Raw genomic sequence first — 17,791 nt, 5'->3', positions numbered from 1 at the left:
TATTACTCCATAATTATCACAATAAACATGAAACGTTGATTAACACGTCTGACGAAAAAGCATCACGTAACTGATATCGTACGTCTGACAGATCTCGCGGCGACTATACTGTGGGTTTACTGACGGTCAAATAGTGCGAATGGCTCCCCACCTTGACAGCAAGAAGCCAGCACTACACCGGACAGGTACACCGAGGGCAAAGTTGAAACGGCTCACGAAGGAAAGAAGATGACCACCAGAAACTTCGACTGCTGTCTCACAGAGTGTGATATTGGTGTGCACGCGACACCATGCATAACTAATAAAAAGGATTTTCCTGTGGTCATACCTCGGCTTCTATTGGTGATAGAAAGGTATGACGAAGTGTTTTGGATCGCTCTTGAGCTGGGGACTATTTGTATACAAAACAGAAGAATCATCTTAATGTCACTATCCTTTAATAGAGGGTCAGAAAACGAATGTTATACACTTCCTTCTGCTTAGGGAAATGGAGCAAATCGGTTGGTTCTTTCTGCATTTGATGTACTCTATGGTGGACTTGGTGAGACACATGGAGGCACCATTAGTTGAAGGGCGGTTCCTTGGAAAACTCCAAAACAGGGTTTTTTACTATATTTGCGAGGACACCATCGGACCAAAACACAGCCAATGATTACAATACAGCTATGCACAGCGAAAAGACGAAATTTTTACGATGCATTCCTAAGATCCCGATCTCAAATATCCTTAAAAATTTTCGTCATATCTGTATCTGTTTACTGCATACAGAAGTTCAAATTTACCCTACTTGTACACGTAAAATGCGAGCGTTATATCCGGTGTGAGGCGAAAACGTAGTTCATAAAGGGACCTAGCTGGGAGAGATGTGAAGTGTCTCCGTTATCATCAGAGACCCCATGTTGCAGTACTGAAGCATGTAAAATCCGGATTGAAATAAAATTAGTTTTGCGTTATTTTCATTTCATAAAAGTAAGCTATTTAAATTGTACTAAGCAATACCTTTCTTTTCATATGAGTGACATTCCCTGCTGCAGCAAGCAAAAGAAGGAAAATTTTCCTATCGGAGCACAAAAAATGCTAATAAGTCGCTGTTTATTTCAAAGGCTGTGACTGAGAAGTTGGCTACCAGCCGCTTCATTCAACCTTCTTTGAGCACCTTAAAAAATTTTGTCTGTCGAATATATTCGCGTTTTTTATGCTGAGGGAGAAGGAAAGAAGGGCATTGGGGAAGAGGCGGGAAAGTAATAAGTACTGGAATATAGTGGACAGTGGTTGTGTTACAGAAAGAGAGAAGTAGAGAATGGTCGTGTGTCAGTGCATAGTACACTGAGGTAACAAATGTCATGGGGTAGCTACATGCACATTTACAGGTGGCGGCCATATTGCATATACAAGGTATAAAAGGGCAGTGCATTGGCTGAGCTGTCATTTGCACTCAAGTGATTCTTAGGAAAAAGGTTTCGGACGTGATTATGGCAGCACGACGGAAATTAGCAGACTTTGAAAGTGGAGCTAGACACATTGTTAGGGAATTCACATCCACAGTGTCAAGACTGCGCCGAGAATACTAAATTTCAGGCATTACGCAGTGGGCGACGGTCTTCACGTAACGACCGAGAACAGCGGCGTTTGAGTAGAGCTGGCAGTGTTGACAAGGAACACTGCGTGAAATAACCGCAGTAAACAATGTGGTACGTACCACGATCGTATCCGCTAGGGCATTGCGGCGAAATGTGGCGTTAATAGGCAATGGCAGCAGACGACCGATGTGACTGCTTTTGCTAACAGCACCACACTGGCTGCAGCGCCTCTCCTGGGGTCGTGACCATATCGGCAAATCCTGGACGAGAGGAAACCGTGGGTTTGTTCAGATAGTTCCGATTTCAGTTGGTAAGAGCTGATTCCGGAATAGTCCCCCATTAGGATCTCCGGGAGCGGACTGCCAAGGGGGAGGTTACCGTGAGAAAAAGACTGAAAAATCAACGGAAGGATGTTCTACGAGTCGGGACGTGGAATGTCGGAAGCTTGAACTTGGTACAGAAACTTGAAAATGTGAAAAGGGAAATGCAAAGGCTCAATCTAGATATAGTTGCGGTCAGTGAATTGAAGTGGAAAGAAGACAAGGATTTCTGGTCAGATGAGTATCGGGTAATATCAACAGCAGCAGAAAATGGTATAACGGAAATAGGATTCGTTATGAATAGGAACAGAGAGTGTGTTACTGTGAACAGTCTGTGATAGGGTTGTTCTTATCAGAATCGACAGCAAACCAACACCAACAATGATAGTTCAGGTATACATGCCGACGTCGCAAGCTGAAGATGAAGAGATAGAGGAAGTGTATGAGGATATTGAACGGGTATACAGTATATACACGTATATTAAAATCTAATAGTCATGGGAGACTGGAATGCAGATGTAGGGGAAGTAGTAGAAGAAAAGGTTACACGAGAATATGGGTAATGAATGAGAGAGGAGAAAGACTGATTGAGTACTGTAACAAGTTTCGGCTAGTTATAGCAAATACTCTGTTCAAGAATCACAAGACGAGGAGGTATATGTGGAAAAGGCCGGGTGATACAGAAGATTTCAATTAGATTACGTCATGGTCAGACAGAGTTTCCGAAACCAGATACTGGATTGTAAGGCATACCCAGGAGCAGATATAGACTCAGATCACAATATAGTAGTGATGAAGAGTAGGCTGAAGTTCAAGACATTAGTCAGGAAGAATCAATACCCAAAGAAGTGGGATACGGAAGTACTAAAGAATAACAAGATACAGTTGAAGTTCTCTAAGGCTACAGATACAGCAATAAGGAATAGCTCAGTACGCAGTACTGCTGAAGAGGAATGGACATCTCTAAAAAGTGCCATCTCAGAAGTTGGGAAGGAAAACATAGGTACAAAGAAGGTAAATGCGAAGCAACCATGGATAACAGAAGAAGTATGTCAGTTGATTGATGAAAGGAGGATGTACAAAAATGTTCCGGGAAACTCAGCAATAGAGAAATACAAGTCGCTGAGGAATGAAATAAATAGGAAGTGCAGGAAGCTAAGACGAAATGGCTGCAAGAAAAATGCGAAGACATCAAAAAAGAAACGACTGCCGGAAGGACATACTCAGCTTATAGGAAAGTCAAAACAACCTTGGGTGACATTAAAAGCAAGGGTGGTAACATTAAAAGTGCTACTGGAATTCCACTGTTAAATGCAGAGGAAGAGCGGATAGGTGGAAAGAATATATTGAAAGTCTCTATGAGGGGGAAGATTTGTCTCATGTGATAGAAGAAGAAACAGGAGTCGATTTAGAAGAGATATGGGATCCAGTATTAGAATTTAAAAGAGCTTTGGAGGACTTACGGTCAAATAAGGCAGAAGAGATACATAACATTACACCTGAATTTCTGAAATCATTGGGGAAAGTGGCAACAAAACGACTATCCATGTTGATGTGTAGAATGTATGAGTCCGGCGGCATACCATCTGACTTTCGGAAAAGCATCATCCACACAATTCCGAAGACGGCAAGAGCTGACAAGTGCGAGAATTATCGCACAATCAGCTTAACAGCTCATGCATCCAAGTCGCTTACAAGAATAATATACAGAAGAATGGAAAAGAAAATTGAGAATGCGCTAGATGACGATGAGTTTGGCTTTAGGAAAAGTAAAGGGATGAGAGAGGTAATTCTGACGTTACGGCTAATAATGGAAGCAAGACTTAAGAAAAGCCGGCCGGTGTGGCCGTGCGGTTCTAAGCGCGTCAGTTTGGAACCGCGTGACCGCTACGGTCGCAGGTTCGAATCCTGCCTCGGGCATGGATGTGTGTGATGTCCTTAGGTTAGTTAGGTTTAAGTAGTTCTAAGTTCTAGGGGACTGATGACTTCAGTAGTTAAGTCCCATAGTGCTCAGAGCCATTTGAACCATTTGAACTTAAGAAAAATCAAGACACTTTCATAGGATTTGTCGACCTGGAAAAAGCGTTCGACAATGTAAAATGGTGCAAGAGGTTCGAAATTCATATAAAAAAGGAGGGGTAGGCTACAGGGAGAGACGGGTCATATACATACGTGCAACAGACAAGAGGGAATAATAAGTGTGGACGACTTAGTACGATGTGGTCGTATTAAAAAGGGTGTAAGACAAGGATATAGCCTTTCGCCCCTACTGTTCAATCTGTACGTCGAGGAAGAAATGATGGAAATAAAAGAAAGGTTCAGGAGGGAATTAACATACAAGGTGAAAGGATATCAATGATACGATTCGCTGATGTCATTGCTGTCCTGAGAGAAAGTCAAGAACAATTACATGATCTGCTGAACGGAATGAACAGTCTAATGAGCACACAGTGTGGATTGAGAGTAAATCGGAGAAAGACGAAGGTAATGAGAAGTAGTAGAAATGAGATCAGCAACAAAATTAACATCAGGATTGATGGTCACGAAGTAGATGAAGTTAAGGAATTCTGCTACCTAGGCAGTAAAATAACCATTGACGGGCGGAGCAATGAGGACATAAAAGCAGACTAGGTATAGCAAAAAAGGCATTCCTGACCAAAAGAAGTCTACTAATATCAAATATCGTCCTTAATTTGAGGAAGAAATTTCTGAGAAAGTACATCTGGAGTACGGCATTGTACGATAGTGAAACGTGGACTGTGGGAAAGCCTGTACAGAAGAGAATCGAAGCATTTGAGATGTGGTGCTACAGACGAATGTTGAAAATTAGGTGGACTGACAAGGTAAGGAACGGGGAGGTTCTACGCAGAATCGGAGAGGAAAGGAATATGTGGAAAACACTGATAATGAGAAGGGACAGGATGAAAGGATATCTGTTAAGACATCAGGGAATGACTTCGATGGTATTAGGGGGAGCTGTAGAGGGCAAAAACTGTAGAGGAAAAAAAGAAAAAAAAGAGCTGATGGTGCTATTAGAGTGAGAGTGTGGCACAGACCTCACGAAAACATGGATTCAAATCATCAACAAGGCACTGTACACTGTGCAATTTGACTGCGTCTCCATAAACATGTGTGCTGTGTTTACATGGATGTCCTCTGGTCAGACTGAATCGATCATTGCTTCGAAATAGTTATGTTCGGATACTTCGAAACTATTTGCAGCAAACAATGATGGTATTTTTATGGATGGTAGGGAGCCATGTCACCGGGTCAGAATTGTTCGCGATTGGTTTGGAGAACGTTCTAAACAGTTTGAGCGAGTGATTTGCCCGAAATGAACCGCAACGAATATTTACGGCACATAATCGAGAGGTCAGTTTGTGTGCAACACTCTGCACCGGCAACACTTTCGCAATTATGGACCGCTGTAGCGGCAGCATCCCTCAGTAGTTCTGCCGGGGACTTCCAGTGCCTCTCTGAGTCCACGCCATGTCGAACTACTTCACTAGGCCGGGCAAAAGAAGGTCTGACACGCTATTAGGAGATATCCCACGAATTTTGTCACGTCGGTGTAGTTGATAGTTTCAGAACAGTGCTAGGAGAAAAGTGGAGGAGGGTTGGGTTGGGTTGTTTTGGGGAAGGAGACCAGACAGTGAGGTCATCGGTCTCATCGGATTAGGGAAGGACGGGGAAGGAAGTCGGCCGTGCCCTTTGAAAGGAACCATCCCGGCATTTGCCTGGAGCGATTTAGGGAAATCACGGAAAACCTAAATCAGGATAGTCGGACGCGGGATTGAACCATCGTCCTCCCGAATGCGAGTCCAGTGTTTAACAAAGTGGAGGAGGTAGTGCCGGTGGAGGAAAGTGGAAGTGGGTGAGAGCCAGTGATAATGAGAGACAGAGTCCACGGCAATGACAACGAGGAAGAAAGATACAGCAGCAGTGGGGAGGAATGAATGAGATGTTAGCAGTAGGAGAGAGCAAGGGGGAAGCAGTGAGTGTGAGAGGAGACAGTAGTAGTAGGACAGAACGAGGAAGACTGTGGCTGAGAGACAGGAGGCGGTGATAATTGGAGAGACACAAAGAGACGATGACAATGCATTGGACTGAATGAGTGGGTGAGAATGAGCAATTGGGGGTGGACGGACATGAGACGCTCAGAGTGATGGACTAGCGGGTGCGAGCGAGTTACAGCTAGGGGAGCCTGGGTGTTTGAGGTCAGCTACATAAAAAAAAAAGCAAATATGTTGGAATGCCAAAATTTTCGTTAAGTATGGATGGTCTATCTCGCTAATGTTAAATTTGCTAATTTCATGACCCATTTTTTCATGCAGCTTAATGAAACCTTTGCAGATTACTTATACATGCTTCGTGCTCTTACTTCTCTAGTTTGGTTGAAGTATATGTTTTGTGAGTTAGGATAGAATATTTTTCTTTTCCCACCTTTTATGTTACACTTTTCCTTATACGAGGGTTGTAACTTTGATAGTGGCAACTATTTATTTACAGCTCGTACAAAATACCGGGCAAAAGGTCAGTATAAATTTGAAAACTTAATAAACCACGGAATAATGTAGATAGAGAGGTAAAAATTGATACACATGCTTGGAATGACATGGAGTTTTATGAGAACAAAAAAAAGTTCATAAAATGTCCGACAGATAGCGCTGGACAGCAAAACGTCAGTGACTGCCAATGACAATCGTGTATAAAAAGAGCTGTAATGAGAGAGAGAATCAGATGCGCCAGCAGACGCAGCATGTTGACGTTACCTGAAAAGGCGCTTTTAGTATAGCTCTATTATCACAATGGGGAATGTGTTAGTTCAGCTTCACGATCCTATTTCCATAGGAAGGGGATTCGAACGGGTAAAGGTCCGTTGACAAATGCAGTTGTGCCGAGAATGATTTCGAAGTTCGAAGCCACGGGTTGTTTAGACGATAGACCCCGTAGTGGCCGACCGAGCACAAGGCGTAATGCTGCTGAGACAGTTCAGGAAGAAATGGAGACTGTAGCGAGTTCGTCTATGAACGGGGAAGTCAGCGCTCGTGCAGTCGCACGTCGCACCGGCATTCCATACACTACTGTTTGGTTGGCACTTTGGCGTACCCTCCGATGCTATCCATACAAAATCGATCGGCATCATGAACTGTTACCTGGCGATTTAGTGAAGTGGAAGGCATTTGCGGTATGGGCATTTCAAAAGATGGCGGAAGATGACGATTGGTTGAGTAACGTGTTGTGGACCGACGAAGCTCATTTCACGCTCCGAGGGCCTCTCAACGCCCACATCTGCAGAATTTGGGCTACCGAACTGTCGTGGAAACTCCATTGCACGACGGGGAAGTCACGGTATGGGTTGGATTTACAACATCTACCGTTATCGGGCCTTTTTTCTTCGAGGAAATGCGTGATTCTAGTTTTGTAACGGCTACCGTGACGGGTGAGAGGTACGCCGATATGTTACAGAATCGCATCATCCCCAGCCTGGCTGATAAACACCTGCTGGAACGTATGTTTATGCAGAATGGCGCTCCACCCCATATCGCTAGACTCGTGAAAGATCTCTTGCGCGCGTCGTTTGGTGATGGTCATGTGCTCAGCCGCCACTTTCGTCATGCTTGGCCTCCCAGGTCCCCAGACCTGAGTCCGTGCGATTATTGGCTTTGGGATTACCTGAAGTCGCAAGTGTATTGTGATCCACCGATATCTCTAGGGATACTGAAAGACATCCGACGCCAATGCCTCGCCATAGCTTCGGACATGTTTTACGGTACTGTTGACAACATTATTCCTCGACTACAACTATTGTTGAGGAATGATGGTGGACATATTGAGAATTTCCTGTAAAGAACATCATCTTTGCTTTGTCTTACTTTGTTATGCTAATTATTGCTATTCTGATCAGATGAAGCACCATCTGTCGGATATTTTTTGAACTTTTGTATTTTTTGATTCTAATAAAACCCCATGTCATTCCAAGCATGTGTGTCAATTTGTACCTCTCTATCTACCTTATTCCGTGATTTATTCAGTTTTTATACTGACTTTTTGATCACCCGGTAGATACGTGTTTCAAAGTTTTACTGATCTTCAAAGTAGTCACCACCATTGCGTATAACCCGTTGCCAGGATACTCTTAGCAGTGCCAGTTGTGTTTACAGTTCGAGCGGCGCGGTGTTTTGCCCGACGAATTTGTAGTAGTTCTGAAGCGAATGCCGTGAAGTGTTTCCTTCAGTTTAGAAATCGAGTTGAACTCACGAGGGCTTAAGTCAGGGGAGTGCAGTAGGTGGTATAGCACTTAGCAGCCCCATCAGTCAAACAAATCAGTAACAAATGGCTCTGAGCACTATGGGACTTAACTTCTGAGGTCATCAGTCCCCTAGAACTTAGAATTATTTAAACCTAACTAGCCTAAGGACATCACAAACATCCATGCCCGAGGCAGGATTCGAACCTGCGACCGTAGCAGCACCGCGGTTCTGGACTGAAGCGCCTAGAACCGCTCGGCCATACCGGCCAGCAAATCAGTAAGAGCTTGCACTGTACGTGCTTGAGCATTGTCCTGCAAAATGATGGTCAGGTCCTGCAGAAAGTGTCATCACTTCCGTCTCTAAGCTGGTCGTAGGTTGTGTTCCAAAAGTGAACAGCATAAAGACAGAACACTTTCTGCAGAACTTGACCATCATTCTGTACGACAACGCTCAAGCACGTACAGCGCAAGGCTTTCTGAGTTCAACTCGATTACTAAACTGAAGGAAACACTTCACGGCATTCGCTTCAGAACTGCTACAAATTCGTTGGGCAACAGACCGCGCCGCTCGAACTGTCAACACAACTGGCACTTCTAACAGTAACTGGCGCTGCTAAGAGTATACTACGACTTCCACATCGCTGGCAACGGGTTACACGCAATGTTGGTGACTACTTTGAAGGTCAGTAAAACTTTGAATCACGTATCTATTTTGTACGAGATGTAAATAAATAGTTGCCACTATTAGAGTTCCAATCCTCGTATTATTGTGCATCTTGATGGAAATACGTATCCGATCTCTACCTACCTGGAAGTGTAGTATCACAAGGGCATTTTTAAATAAACTGCCTGCGAAGGATTTTTACGTGCGTGCGTGCGATGCACCAATTGCGACGGATTATACGTTGCTGCTGCAATGCAATTTCTTTTATAATTTTTGTTCAGCTACCTCTTTACAGCGGTAGATCCTCGCACGTAAACTCCTGACTGCAGCTACTTACGAGATCACAGAAAAGCAGTGTTGAGGAAACTGCAACCTCATTGCTACACGCCAGAGGCCGCTATAAGTAAAATTTGCTGAAAATTGTCTATGTACTTTAAAGAAATGATTCAGAAAGGGGATGTCACTCGTACTTTAAACATCAAGTTCAAATTTAAACCTTCAATGGATATTTATTGCCGTGAAGCAAGATCATCAGCCCACATTTACGAAAATTACTAGTTTCTGCTCACAGGTATCACCATACCTAAAACAGCCAGAACTTTTACCTTCCCAAATTCCGAAACCAATTACTTGTAACACAGTCAATGATCGGCCAATTACTTCTGCACACGATATTCAGTGGTTGTCTTTATTTAGTTGAAGTTTATGCTCGTCATAAAATACTCAGTAAGAATATACTCAGTACCGCCATGCTATATAATTCAAAGTCCACTCGCGATTTTCGTCCGAAGGAATTATCACAACACTCTATAAAGTTTTCATAAACAGTTTCTGGTCACTACCAGATACCACTCTCCTCTCACTCTCCCACGCTCAAAACTGTATCTCCTCGCTAGACGGCCAACCGTCTCGCTTCTCATTGGCTGTCAGCACTTACGACCAATGAGAACTCACTTCTAGGGCGCGGCTTGCGCCAAAATCTATCAAGCACCAACCACTTCCCTAGGCTCATTGACGTCATCAAATTAAGTAACACAAAACTCTCTAATTAAATAAACAAAACAAAATGAACTATAAGCTTTACATCTGGAAATTTATTATGTAGTCGCGAATGTTCTGGCTGTCTTATACATAAGCATACATACTTGGACATCCGACATTCACTAGTAGGGGAACCACTAGTGGATTCGTTCCCGCGTTACAGAGTTGGAACACTTGCCAGTTCCTGTAGAGAATTACATGAATGATTTTTAATAATGCCGAACGTTCCACATACTCTCACGCATGCATTCTCATTCACACGCACCCTAACACACAATACACATATTTGCTTAGAATTCTTGAAATTATTATTATAGAAAAGTCACAGAGGTTTTCTGAAACTAAAAACTTTCCAAATTTATATATGAACACTGAAAGTGTTATCAGATCATCGTACATAGTCACTGAAGGTGAACTATTACATCACTGTATTTATTTAAATTCTTGACTGTCGGAAAATTACGGTTTTTTTTTGTGGAATTTTACTAACTTCCAAAATACAACTATTTTTGATCTCAGACTTTGACATATTGTTTGTTTTCACAACAGAAGGATGTACATCAAATATGACGTTCCTCAGGTTATTCCTTTATTAGTTATTAATATTTTTAGTTTCGTATAATGTAAGTGGCCTGCCAGCGCTACTCCACTGCTTTCACACGCGCAGCTGCAACAGATGGTCGTGACGTCAGTCTGCAGGACACAACTCGTCCGTTACTGACCGTGTAATACTCTACCGGCTTACATCGCAGCCCACATACATTCTGAAGCAAAGCTTTTAATAGACAAATGAGCGATCGCGCACTAGTGGCGACTCCACATGCCTAAAAATCATGAGTCTATCTTCTATAGTTCTTGAGAAAACGATCATTTGTGTGAGATTTTTTTTTTTTTTTTAGAAATTGCAGTTACATAGTAATTTAAATTAAATCACACATTTTAATAAAAACAATAGTGAAAGTGGGGCAGCGCTGTAGCATTAGTCATTTTCTACATTGTCAGAATGCACCCTCCTCCTCCTCCTCCTTCTCTTCAACACTTTTTGAGCTTGTGGCTCAGCTCAGTTTCGTCGACTCACTCCTAGTGCAGTTTCTTTCGCATGGCTCACGTATTCCGATCAATCTTCACTCCCTGCCCTTCAGAGACATTCAGTCTAGCAGTATTACCTTCATTAAATGTGATACACACCAAGCCTCAATGTATGGAACCCTACAAATACGTTATTAGGTACTCTTGTTCAAACTACAGAGTCCGCCAGAAAAATGTATACACTCTTTGTCTGGCTCTATCGAGATATCGATATTGTTGTTCGATCTCAGTTACGGTAGTGTTGTAGTTGTAGTATGGTTATTCGCTCTGCAGATGTTCTTACTTTCAGCTCAGTATTGATAAGACAAGGTGGCTGGAGCACGCTAGACATTCGAGCACCTAAAGTGCATTGTGAAGTGGTTTTTCAAGTTTGATAATGCCATTGAAGTGCAACGTCAGTGGAGGCGGGAGTTTGAAACAGAACCGCCAACCCGCCTAACAGTTAGACGCATCACTGACAAGTTTGAATTGCATGGAACGATTTGTGATATTCACAAACGAAGATCAGAAAGACAGTCCTACTTCGTCGGCTCTCATGTTGGAAACGTTTGTTAATTCTCCACAGAAGTCTGCTACGCAATGTTCACGTCAAGTGGGGGTTAGTAGTAAAACTGTACTAAGAATTCTGAAGGCTGCAAAGTGGAAAGATTACTGCACGCGATTAATGGTGACGATCCTGACCGCCGAATGCAATTTTGCGAATGGTATCAGAAAATGATGCCTGATGACGAACAATTTGTGACGAATGTAGTGTGGAGTGACGAAGCACAATTCAAACTTAATGGAATCGTGAATCGGCATAACAGTGTGTACTGGGTACCGGAAAATCCACATGGTTATGTGGTTAAAGCGGTCAATCTATTAGGGGTTCATGTGTGGTGTAGACTATCATCTAGGGGCTTAGTAGGACCCTTTCTCTTGATGCTACTGTCAATGGAGAAGTGTACCTGGAAATGTTATGCACATCAACTTTGACAGGTATATGCGCGCTTTACGGATCTGATGAAGAGGGCCGCCACCACACTGCCACCTAGCCATATGAGCTTTCCTGTATGAAAATTTTCTGGGGCATTGGACTGGACGAATAGGGCCCATTGAGTTTCCTCCACGGTCGCCAGAACTAACACCTATGGACTTGTGGGGAACTGTGAAAGATAATGTCTATCGACATAAGCCAACCACTCTAGAGGAACTTCGCCAAGAGATTATACAGCGACATGTGCAGCGATCTCCACCGTAACATTGAGTGACGTAGTTGCAGCGACTGCTCGCCGTTCTGTTAAGTGTATAGCCGCCAACGGTGAACATTTTGAACATTTAAAGTAACCATGTGCTAAACTGACAGTTGTACAACATGTGTGATCAATTATTAAATGCAAAATAAACACATAAGTAATACCTATCGTTCCTTGAAGTGGAGATACACTTTTCTGGCGGACTCGGTACATTGTTGAATGACTCACTAACATTTAGTGTTTTCTCTGCCAGACATTTCAATAGGTCTGAACCTGCGAAATCTCTACCCACTCTAGTAGCCTAAGATAAACGGTTGTTGCAGATAAAGCTATCTAAACTTACACGTGACCTTTTTTTTAATTTTTACACCATCTGCCAGATTGAAGGTTGTGGATCCTCTTGCTATCTATCGATATGTTGTGGAAATAGGTTGTCTAAGCAGCCTTTTTCGAACTCTCTAAGTTATTTTCGTTTCTCCTTGTGGCTTGACCACAGTACTCTGGTACTTGATTGACGGTATGGTCTCGCAGGCGCCTTCTAATAGTCTTGCTGTCAAACAGTGTCTTCAACAGCAACGATTTTCCTTTAAACCAAGAATACCTCGTGAACAACGTAAAGAAGAACCAAAGCTGTCATGCCTGGCCTACTAACTTACGCAGCAAAGATTTCACTAGAATTTAAATCATAACACAGCCTTCTGGGCCTTATGATTGTTGAGATATTAATTTTTATCAGAGCAATAGTTTATGAAATCGTAAAAATGTCCTATACAACTAATTAAATTAAATTAAATATACCTTCAATAAACCAAATTTAATAAATCTTTCACCAAATTAAACAGAAAATTCCAAATAAATGTTTCTGTACAAAAAATACAAAAATCAAAATTTTTCAGTAGAAATAGTCTTACAATTTACTTATTTTAGCTTATATCCTGTGTAATCCTTGCAAATACGGTTCACTTTCTTCAGAAGGAACATTGTTTGTTAAAAATAAAATCAATTATTTTATTTGATGGATTTTGTAATCCTTCTTCTACAACGCGTGAACCCACTGCCTTTCCGATACTTTATTTCTATTTTACGTCAAGGATGTGGTTACTGATACTAGATATCAGTTTGGCACAGTTATACGTTTTATTGAGAGGTCAGAAGCACTGTACAAGGTACAACCCCCGTACAGGGTTGAATGTCAGTGTATTTCAAAATGCTGAAACACTCTGAGATGAACATAAGTTTTGTATCATAAACACAATAATTATTTAACATACTTCTTTTCCTTACTTAGAAAGTAATTACGTACCATATCACCTGTAAAGACAAAAGAACATGTGAAGTCAGCACAACTGATAAAAACTTAAAAACTTATTACTGAATGGCTTGAACATGAAGCTATTTGTCGCCGGCTGCGGTGGTCTAGCTGTTCTAGGCGCTCAGTCCGGAACCGCGTGACTGCTACGATCGCAGGTTCGAATCCTGCCTCGGGCATGGATGTGTGTGATGTCCTTAGGTTAGTTAGGTTTAAGTAGTTGTAAGTTCTAGGGGACTGATGACCACAGATCGCTACGGTCGCAGGTTCGAATCCTGCCTCGGGCATGGATGTGTTTGATGTCCTTAGGTTGGTTAGGTTTAAGTAGTTCTAAGTTCTAGGGGACTGATGACCTCAGATGTTAAGTCCCATAGTGCCCAGAGCCATCTGAAACATTTTGAAGCTCTTTGTCCAAGAAGACAACAGAGTTTCAGATACTGATGGTCATCAGGATAGTGATATCTAACGTCTTCTAGCGTCCCAGGTGAAACAGACGGTGAAGAATTAGATGACACAGACTACAGAATTGTTGATTTCCTTATCTGTCATAATGAAACTCAATAGAGTAAATCATTGTCACCAAAGAACAGAATACGAGTACAGAGTATCATGAAAATTCCGCCATGTACAGTAAGAGGTCGTGTAACTAAATAAAAAGAAAAATACACTCGAAATGAAGCGTTCCATGACATGAAAACTTTTTAATTATCATTTTCTTACGAAAGACAATTTGACAGTTGTACCCTCAGTGGCCAGAGAAAAACATTGCGTGATGTTGCTAAGTCTCTGCAAAACAGCACCTCTGTAGATGAAAAACAACATTATTCTGTAATGAATGTATATCAGTAGTTGATTCTCTTAACGAGAAGACAAATACATACACTTGCAAGAGACAGTCAACAGGATGGTGTTTTGTCTTATGGACAAATCTATTGGGTGTTGTAGCAATAAATATCTCCTGCATATCTTGACAGTAACATCCCCACGACACAGAAAGCAAATGAGATGAAAATATAACTTTTCTTATACGACCAAAATCAACAAGTCACTCCGCCAAAATAAAGTACTACATACCACGGTATGTTGTGCAGTTAGTAGCCAACTGACAAAGATTGCGGCAACTACACTATTGGCCATTAAAATTGCTACACCACGAAAATGATGGTCTACAGACGCGAAATTTAACCGACAGAAAGAAGATGTGATATGCAAATGATTAGCTTTTCAGAGCATTCACACAAATGGTGACACCTACAACGTGCTGACATGAGGGAAGTTTCGAATCGATTTCTCATACACAAACAGCAGTTGACCGCCGTTGCCTGGTGAAACGTTGTTGTGATGACTCGTGTAAGGAGGAGAAATATGTACTATCACGATTGTAGCCTATCGTGATTGCGGTTTCACGTATCGCGACATTGCTGCTCGCGTTGGTCGAGATCCAATGACTGTTAGCAGAATATGGAATCGGTGGGTTCAGGAGGGTAATACGGAACGCCGTGCTGGATCCCAACGGCCTCGTATCACTAGCAGTCGAGATGACAGGCATCTTATCCGCATGACTGTAACGGATCGTGCAGCCACGTCTCGATCCCTGAGTCAACAGATGGGGACGTTTGGAAGACAACAACCGTCTGCAGGAACAGTTCGACGACGTTTGAAGCTGCATGGACTATCAGCTCGGAGACCATGGCTGCGGTTACCCTTGACACTGCATCACAGACAGGAGCGCCTGCGACGGTGTACTCAACGACGAACCTGGGTGCACGAATGGCAAAACGTCATTTTATCGGATGAGTCCAGGTTCTGTTTACAGCAACATGATGGTCGTATCCGTGTTTGGCGACATCGCGGTGAACGCACATTGGAATCGTATATTCGTCATCGTCATACTGGCGTATCACCCGGCGTGATGGTATGGTGTGCCATTGGTTACACGTCACGGTCACCTCTTGTTCGCATTGACGGCACTTTGAACAGTGGACGTTAAATTTCAGATGTGTTACGACCCGTGGCTCTACCCTTCATTGGATCCCTGCGAAACCCTACATTTTATCAGGATAATGCACGACCGCATGTTGCAGGTCCTGTACTGGCCAGATCTCTCACCAATTGAAAACGTCTGGTCAATGGTGGCCGAGCAACTGGCTCGTCACAATACGCCAGTCACTACTCTTGATGAACTGTGGTATCGTGTTGAATCTGCATGGGCAGCTGTACCTGTACACGCCATCCAAGCCCTGCCTGACTCAATGCCCAGGAGTATCAAGGCCGTTATTATGGCCAGAGGTGGTTGTTCTGGGTACTGATTTCTCAGGGTCTATGGATCCAAATTGCGTGAAAATGTAATCACATGTCAGTTCTAGTATAATATATCTGTCCAATGAATGCCGGTTTATCATCTGCATTTCTTGTTGGTGTAGCAATTTTAATGGCCAGTAGTGTCGAAGATCGCCAAAATGAAAGTACCTTATGACAGAAAAGCGTTCAGTCAATCTGAAAATGCACAAAGAATACACACTGATCAGCCAGAACATCATGACGTCCGATCTACACTCCTGGAAATGGAAAAAAGAACACATTGACACCGGTGTGTCAGACCCACCATACTTGCTCCGGACACTGCGAGAGGGCTGTACAAGCAATGATCACACGCACGGCACAGCGGACACACCAGGAACCGCAGTGTTGGCCGTCGAATGGCGCTAGCTGCGCAGCCGCCGTCATTGTCAGCCAGTTTGCCGTGGCATACGGAGCTCCATCGCAGTCTTTAACACTGGTAGCATGCCGCGACAGCGTGGACGTGAACCGTATGTGCAGTTGACGGACTTTGAGCGAGGGCGTATAGTGGGCATGAGGGAGGCCGGGTGGACGTACCGCCGAATTGCTCAACACATGGGGCGTGAGGTCTCCACAGTACATCGATGTTGTCGCCAGTGGTCGGCGGAAGGTGCACGTGCCCGTCGACCTGGGACCGGACCGCAGCGACGCACGGATGCACGCCAAGACCGTAGGATCCTACGCAGTGCCGTAGGGGACCGCACCGCCACTTCCCAGCAAATTAGGGACACTGTTGCTCCTGGGGTATTGGCGAGGACCATTCGCAACCGTCTCCATGAAGCTGGGCTACGGTCCCGCACACCGTTAGGCCGTCTTCCGCTCACGCCCCAACATCGTGCAGCCCGCCTCCAGTGGTGTCGCGACAGGCGTGAATGGAGGGACGAATGGAGACGTTTCGTCTTCAGCGATGAGAGTCGCTTCTGCCTTGGTGCCAATGATGGTCGTATGCGTGTTTGGCGCCGTGCAGGTGAGCGCCACAATCAGGACTGCATACGACCGAGGCACACAGGGCCAACACCCGGCATCATGGTGTGGGGAGCGATCTCCTACACTGGCCGTACACCACTGGTGATCGTCGAGTGGACACTGAATAGTGCACGGTACATCCAAACCGTCATCGAACCCATCGTTCTACCATTCCTAGACCGGCAAGGGAACTTGCTGTTCCAACAGGACAATGCACGTCCGCATGTATCCCGTGCCACCCAACGTGCTCTAGAAGGTGTAAGTCAACTACCCTGGCCAGCAAGATCTCCGAATCTGTCCCCCATTGAGCATGTTTGGGACTGGATGAAGCGTCGTCTCACGCGGTCTGCACGTCCAGCACGAACGCTGGTCCAACTGAGGCGCCAGGTGGAAATGGCATGGCAAGCCGTTCCACAGGACTACATCCAGCATCTCTACGATCGTCTCCATGGGAGAATAGCAGCCTGCATTGCTGCGAAAGGTGGATATACATTGTACTAGTGCCGACATTGTGCATGCTCTGTTGCCTGTGTCTATGTGCCTGTGGTTCTGTCAGTGTGATCACGTGATGTATCTGACCCCAGGAATGTGTCAATAAAGTTTCCCCTTCCTGGGACAATGAATTCACGGTGTTCTTATTTCAATTTCCAGGAGTGTACTATCGATACAAACCCGTCCAGACGATAGCAGCGTCAGCTGGCGAGGTTTGACTGCCAGTCAGACAACACAGACACACACACACACACACACACACACACACACACACACACACACACACACACACGGTACATGTGGTGTCAGTGAGCGTGCTGCACGTGTGTAGAACGGTGAAGGCACGCGACCTATGTGAATTTGCCCGAAGGCAGATTGTGATGGCCCGAGACTTGGCACAACATTCCGGAAACTGCACGACTCTTCGGATGTTTGTGGAGTGCTGTGGTGTTTGTCTTCAACGTCGGACGTCGTCAGCTGGGCAGACTGGTAAAAAAGGACA

This window comes from Schistocerca serialis, chromosome 10, assembly GCF_023864345.2.
Source record: "Schistocerca serialis cubense isolate TAMUIC-IGC-003099 chromosome 10, iqSchSeri2.2, whole genome shotgun sequence".
Taxonomy (NCBI): domain Eukaryota; kingdom Metazoa; phylum Arthropoda; class Insecta; order Orthoptera; family Acrididae; genus Schistocerca; species Schistocerca serialis.
The sequence above is the reverse complement of the archived record's forward strand: the minus strand, read 5'-3'. Positions refer to the sequence as shown.